The 7,586-nt window shown below is 43.4% G+C and overlaps 1 pseudogene; it reads left to right on the top strand.

Annotated features, from left to right (window-relative positions):
* The first annotated feature begins 4,420 nt into the window (after positions 1-4,420).
* On the top strand, positions 4,421-5,328 carry LOC133050453 (nucleic acid dioxygenase ALKBH1-like; annotated as a pseudogene).
* The last annotated feature ends 2,258 nt before the right edge of the window (positions 5,329-7,586 follow it).

Here is a 7,586-nt window from a genome sequence, read left to right as displayed (position 1 = left end):
TATGCCAATAAAATGGACAACTTGGAAGAAATGGACAAATTCTTAGAAAAGTACAACTTTCCAAAACTGAACCAGGAAGAAATAGAAGATCTTAACAGACCCATCACAAGCAAGGAAATCGAAACTGTAATCAGAAATCTTCCAGCAAACAAAAGCCCAGGACCAGATGGCTTCACAGCTGAATTCTACCAAAAATTTAGAGAAGAGCTAACACCTATCTTACTCAAACTCTTCCAGAAAATTGCGGTAGAAGGTAAACTTCCAAACTCATTCTATGAGGCCACCATCACCCTAATTCCAAAACCAGACAAAGATGCCACAAAAAAAGAAAACTACAGGCCAATATCACTGATGAACATAGATGCAAAAATCCTTAACAAAATTCTAGCAAACAGAATCCAACAACATATTAAAAAAATCCTACACCATGACCAAGTGGGCTTTATCCCAGGAATGCAAGGATTCTTTAATATTCGCAAATCAATCAATGTAATACACCACATTAACAAATTGAAAGATAAAAACCATATGATTATCTCAATAGATGCAGAGAAAGCCTTTGACAAAATTCAACACCCATTTATGATTAAAACTCTCCAAAAAGCAGGAATAGAAGGAACATACCTCAACATAATAAAAGCTATATATGACAAAGCCACAGCAAGCATTACCCTCAATGGTGAAAAATTGAAAGCATTTCCCCTGAAATCAGGAACAAGACAAGGGTGCCCACTCTCACCACTACTATTCAACATAGTGTTGGAAGTTTTGGCCACAGCAATCAGAGCAGAAAAAGAAGTAAAAGAATCCAGATAAGAAAAGAAGAAGTGAAACTCTTGCTGTTTGCAGATGACATGATCCTCTACATAGAAAACCCTAAAGACTCTACCAGAAAATTACTAGAGCTAATCAATGAATATAGTAAAGTTGCAGGATATAAAATTAACACATAGAAATCCCTTGCATTCCTATACACTAACAATGAGAAAACAGAAAGAGAAATTAAGGAAACAATACCATTCACCATTGCAACAAAAAGAATAAAATACTTAGGAGTATATCTACCTAAAGAAACAAAAGACCTATACATAGAAAACTATAAAACACTGATGAAAGAAATCAAAGAGGACACAAACAGATGGAGAAACATACCGTGTTCATGGATTGGAAGAATCAATATTGTCAAAATGGCTATTCTACCCAAAGCAATCTATAGATTCAATGCAATCCCTATCAAGCTACCAACGGTATTTTTCACAGAACTAGAACAAATAATTTCACAATTTGTATGGAAATACAAAAAACCTCAAATAGCCAAAGTAATCTTGAGAAAGAAGAATGGAACTGGAGGAATCAACCTGCCTGACTTCAGACTCTACTACAAAGCCACAGTCATCAAGACAGTATGGTACTGGCACAAAGACAGAAATACAGATCAATGGAACAGAATGGAAAGCCCAGAGATAAATCCACAAACCTATGGACACCTTATCTTCGACAAAGGAGGCAAGGATATACAATGGAAAAAAGACAACCTCTTTAACAAGTGGTGCTGGGAAAACTGGTCAACCACTTGTAAAAGAATGGAACTAGAACACTTTCTAACACCATACACAAAAACAAACTCAAAATGGATTAAAGATCTAAATGTAAGACCAGAAACTATAAAACTCCTAGAGGAGAACATAGGCAAAACACTCTCTGACATGAATCACAGCAGGATCCTCTATGACCCACCTCCCAGAATATTGGAAATAAAAGCAAAAATAAACAAATGGGACCTAATGAAACTTAAAAGCTTTTGCACAACAAAGGAAACTATAAGCAAGGTGAAAAGACAGCCCTCAGATTGGGAGAAAATAATAGCAAATGAAGCAACAGACAAAGGATTAATCTCAAAAATATACAAGCAACTCCTGCAACTCAATTCCAGAAAAATAAATGACCCAATCAAAAAATGGGCCAAAGAACTAAACAGACATTTCTCCAAAGAAGACATACAGATGGCTAACAAACACATGAAAAGATGCTCAACATCACTCATTATCAGAGAATGCAAATCAAAACCACAATGAGGTACCATTACACACCAGTCAGGATGGCTGCTATCCAAAAGTCTACAAGCAATAAATGCTGGAGAGGGTGTGGAGAAAAGGGAACCCTCTTACACTGTTGGTGGGAATGCAAACTAGTACAGCCACTATGGAGAACAGTGTGGAGATTCCTTAAAAAACTGGAAATAGAACTGCCATATGACCCAGCAATCCCACTTCTGGGCATACACACTGAGGAAACCAGATCTGAAAGAGACACGTGCACCCCAATGTTCATCGCAGCACTGTTTATAATAGCCAGGACATGGAAGCAACCTAGATGCCCATCCGTAGATGAATGGATAAGGAAGCTGTGGTACATATACACCATGGAATATTACTCAGCCATTAAAAAGAATTCATTTGAACCAGTCCTAATGAGATGGATGAAGCTGGAGCCCATTATACAGAGTGAAGTAAGCCAGAAAGATAAAGAACATTACAGCATACTAACACATATATATGGAATTTAGAAAGATGGTAATGATAACCCTATATGGAAAACAGAAAAAGAGATACAGATGTACAGAACAGACTTTTGGACTCCATGGGAGAAGGCGAGGGTGGGATGTTTCTAGAGAACAGCATGTATATTATCTATAGTGAAACAGATCACCAGCCCATGTGGGATGCATGAGACAAGTGCTCCGGCCTGGTGCACTGGGAAGACCCAGAGGAATTGGGTGGAGAGGGAGGTGGGAGGGGGGATCGGGATGGGGAATACATGTAACTCCATGGCTGATTCATGTCAATGTATGACAAAACCCACTGCAATGTTGTGAAGTAATAGCTTCCAACTAATAAAAATAAATGGAAAAAAAATTAATAATGAAATGTGACATTTTTGCTACCCCAATTTTGTCCACACACATCATGATATGTTATCATTGCCTGGTATATCCCTGGTCCCAGCATATGGTGAGCCTGGGGGAGAGGGGTGGTGGGAGCAGCACCTGGGCCTCCTCCCTTCATGGGGAACCCCAGGCTGAGCAAGTCTGCCTCAACATAATCTCTGTGCATGTGGGATTGATAGAGGGCAGATAGACAGAGGTTGGGTATTGGGTGGATGGAAGGATGAATGGATGGATGGTCAGGTGGATGGCTGGATAAAAGGACAGATAAGTGTATTCATGAGCAAATGAAATGGAAAATAAAGGAATAATGAGCAGATGGACAGACAGAAGGATGAACGGATGGACAGATGAGTGAAAGAACAGAGACAGATGGGTGGATAAAAGAACAGCAGACATTCCCACAGGAGGATGGGAAAATCTACTTCTTTAACAGAGGTGGGAAAGCCAGGTCAGGACCTCAGATGCACTCTTGCTGGAAATGTTCCCACCTTGCAGTTGGCAGGAATGTCGGGGTCCCCCAGGTCCTCTGCAGGCTGCCTCTGGGCTCTGGGACCAGGGAGAAAGGCAGGCGTGGTCAACCGCGACCCCTGGTGGTCACGAAAGGAATGACTGCCCCAGGATCTGGCTTGGCAGCTCTGGCCATCCTGGCCAGCTAAGGAGCCTACTTCACCCTAATTCCAGGCGCTGACCTTCTGACCCATAGTCTGAGGTTCCCATCTAAATGTCCTTGGACAGTTCACAGCACCAATGGTGTGTGAGGCGGTGGACCAGGCATTCACTCACAGTCTGAAGGGCCTACTCCTGACCAAGCAACACTTATCTCTCCCTGACCCCTCAGAGCAGTCTTGGAAATAGCAACTAGGACGGCCTCCATTTTACAGGTGAGAAACCTAAGTCTCAGAGGGGCCTCGAGAGGCTTGCCAAGGTCTATGGTGAGTGAGTTGCAGAGCCAGGATTTGAACTCAGACTGTCTCAAATTCTCTCCTAGGCTAGCTCCCTGCCTCCCTGACAGATCCTGCTGGGATGACAATTGTGGCTGACTTTCTGAGCATCCCCAGTGGGTCCACAGTGCAAATACACATGGCCCCTGGCTCCACGGAACTCGCCTTCTGGTGGGCTTGTGCCCAGCCCCTCACGGTTCTGATAAGGAGTCAGAAGCTGATGTGAACCTCAGCTCCAGCTCTGAGTAGCTGTGTGACCTCGGGCAAGTCACTTAAACTTTCTGTGCACCAGTCTCCTCATGGGTGGAATGAGTCTGATGACAATCAAACTTACGTTACAGGGTTGTGGGGAAAATTAAATGAGCTAATATATGTAGGAAGTATCGGGTACATAGTAAGGGTTCCCTCTCACCATTATGAGCGAGAGAAAGGGGCTCAGAGGAAGAAAAGCCTGAAAACTCCCAGGTGTAACCATGCCACGCTCACTTTCATTGTTTTTCAGAAACAAATGGAGACGAGGCTGGGCAGCAAAATGGGGAAGGTGGTGGCTGTGGGTTCTGTGGTGATGGTAGCGGTGGAGGACATCTTCCAGAAGCCTTTCTGCTTCTGCCTACAGAGCCCCGGGGACCGCAGACCTGGGAGGGGACATCGACTTCCCGCCGGCTCACACCCACGGCGCAGGGCCTCGTGCCCACAAGGTGGTCAAATCTCAGCTAGATGTGTCCCCAGTCAGAGACCACAGTGCAAGACCTCAGCCAGTCAGCGAGTGGCGAGCCTTTGGACTGCAAGGCTATCTTGGATTTCTTTTTATCCCACACCCCTTCTTCTCAGGTTACCAGTGGCACTGCATAAAGCACAGCCTTTAAGTCAGCGGTCCCCAGCCTATTTGGCACCAGGGACTGCTTTCATGGAGGACAAATTTTCCACAGACCGGGGTGGGGAGGTATGGTTTGGAGATGATTCAAGAGTGAAAAAGTGAAAGTGTTAGTCACTCAGTCGTGTTCAACTCTTTGTGACCCCATGGGCTATAGCCCACCAGGCTCCTCTGTCCATGGACTTCTCCAGGCCAGAATAGTGGAGTATTCCCTTCTCCAGGGGATCATCCCAACCAGGGATCGAACCCCGGTCTCCTGCATTGCAGGCGGATTCTTTACCGCTGAGCCACCAGGGTATACATTTATTGTGCACAATATTTCAATTATTATTACATCAGCAGCCCCCCCGCCCTGAGATCATCAGATGTTAGATCCCAGAGGTTGGGGACCCCTACTTAAGTTATATTCCCTGAAGCCTAATGTATGTAACCTGGACAAACATATGACTAAGGAAGAGACCCAAGATATGTGGGAACATAGCAAAGAGTTTCTAAGGTATAAAGAAGTGAGTAAATGGAGATCTCAAAGTCTATTAGAGGAAATGCATTAAGTGACCCTAGGCTAAATTACTTTAATGACCTGACTTTCCTTTCAGAGTAAGTGGCCGCTGCATATGTCTCGCAGGGTTTTTGAGATGAAGCCATGGCATGTTATCTGGCCAGAGCTCTTTCAATTTTTTGGAAATGCCAGTTCATGGTTTTTGCTCATTTTTCTCCTAAGTTGTTTATCTTTTCTTACTGATCCATAGGGGATCTTGATACTAACTCTGTGCTTACATCTTTTCCCAAATATGGCTTGTCTTTTCACTTCCTTTCAGGTATATTTTGGGAAATAGAATTTTTTTTTAATTGGAGTATAGTTGATTTAAAATGTTGTGCTAATTTCTGCGGTACACCAAAGTGATCAGTTGTACATATACATCCATGTGCGTGCTCAGTCACTTCAGTCATGCCGGACTCTTTGAGACCCAATGGACTGTAGCCCGCCAGGCTCCTCTGTCCATGGGGACTCTCCAGGCAAGAATGCTGCCATGTCCTCTTCCAGGGGATCTTCCCGACCCAGGGATCAAACCCAGGTTTCTTGTGTCTCCTGCATTGGCAGGTGGATTCTTTACCACTAGCACGACCTGGGAAGCCCACATATACATACACCCACTCCTTTTTTAGATTCTTTCCCCATATAGGTCATTACAGAATATTGAGAAGAGTTCCCTGTGCTTTACAGGAGATCCTTATTAGTTATATTTAATCTAAACAGTAGTATGTGTATGTCAACCCAGTCTCCCAATTTATCCCTCTGCTGCCTCCCCCCTGGTAACCATGTTTGTTTTCTACATCTGTGACTCCGTCTCAAACACAAATGAGCATGTTGGTCAGTTGCATCCATCTTTTCATCATGGTTAACACTTTTTTGATGTTTTCTTTAAAGGTTCTTTTCCCCACCTTGAAGTCAGAAAGATGTTAATCTATATTTTCTTCTAACAGTATTGAAGTTGTGCTTTTGACGTGTAAACACTTAATTCATCTAGAGCTGATTCTTGTTTTTTGGGTTTTTGTTTGTTTGTTTGTTTGTTTTTTAGATTTTTGGCCACTCCGCAAGGCATGTGGGATCTTAGTTCCCCAATCGGAGATTGAACCTGCGTCCCCTGCAGTGGAACCCCGAGTTTTAACCACTGGACCACCAGGGAAGTCCCTAGAGCTGATTCTCGAGTCCACTGTAAGGCAGAGATTCAAGTGGACTCCTTCTCACGTGTGTCACCTGCTCCACACGGTCCCTCCCCTTCCCTGGTCTGCCAGCTTCCACTGTCACGTACCAGAGTCTCACATATGCCTTCTCCTGTTTCCAGGCTCTCTTTTCCATTCCTTTGGTCAATTTGTTTATCCCAGTGACAAATTTCCAAACACGTGGGGATTTTTAAATTACATTTTTTGTTATTACTAGCTCCACTTCATCAAGTTCAAAGAATAGGGTCTAATAGCAATTCTTTGCAAATTTTATTTTGAAGCTTGCTTTCTAATCTAGTCTACTGTCAGTTTTTAAAAATAGCCCTTAAGTGCTTAAGGAGACTCTGATTATGGGAGAGAAAATTCAATTAATGTCCATTACATCAAATCTGTTTCTTATATCATTCAAATCTTCTGTTTCTTGGCTAGTTTGTTCAGCTTTGCCATCTGTAATTAAGAGAAGCATCTGAGGGACTTCCCTGATGGTCCAGTGGCTAAGACTCCATGTTCCCAATGCTGGAGATCCCAGTTCGATCCCTGGTTAGGGAATTAGATCCCACATGCTCCAACTAAGACCCAACACAGCCAAATAAAATAATAATTTTTTTTAATAAAAGGGAGACAGAGGCATTTGAAACATCCCATGTTGCTGGAGGATTTGTCAGCTTCTCCCTAGTTTATCAATTTTTAAAAGTCAGATTGGTTGAAGTAAACTTGCAGATGATAAAATTCACTTTTTACATGATATGGATATCCACAGCTACTGTCATGAGGGAAGGGCAAAGGCTGTGGAGCCAAGAGAAGGCCCCATCCTAGCTTTTGAGGTAGGCGATAGATGGGGCCCCTGGGCTGGACAGCTGGTGTTTGTCAAGTGGAGTAAAACTGAAGCTTTGTTCTCGCCCAGACACTCCAAGGACAAAGCTAGTTGCAAAAGCTGAGCTCTGCTAAAGTAAAGAGATAAGCCGCCTGCTCCTGAGGTCAGGAAAAGTTTCCTATCTGCACACGTGCATGTATGTAATGTCCAGGAAGGACACTGCGGAGCAGGAAGGAGCAGGAAGGCTCCTTGGGGGTCAAAAAGGGAAGGGGCACCCTCCATAAT

The sequence above is a fragment of the Dama dama genome, chromosome 4, assembly GCF_033118175.1.
Source record: "Dama dama isolate Ldn47 chromosome 4, ASM3311817v1, whole genome shotgun sequence".
In the NCBI taxonomy this organism is placed as follows: Eukaryota; Metazoa; Chordata; class Mammalia; order Artiodactyla; family Cervidae; genus Dama; species Dama dama.
The sequence above is the reverse complement of the archived record's forward strand: the minus strand, read 5'-3'. Positions and strand labels throughout refer to the sequence as shown.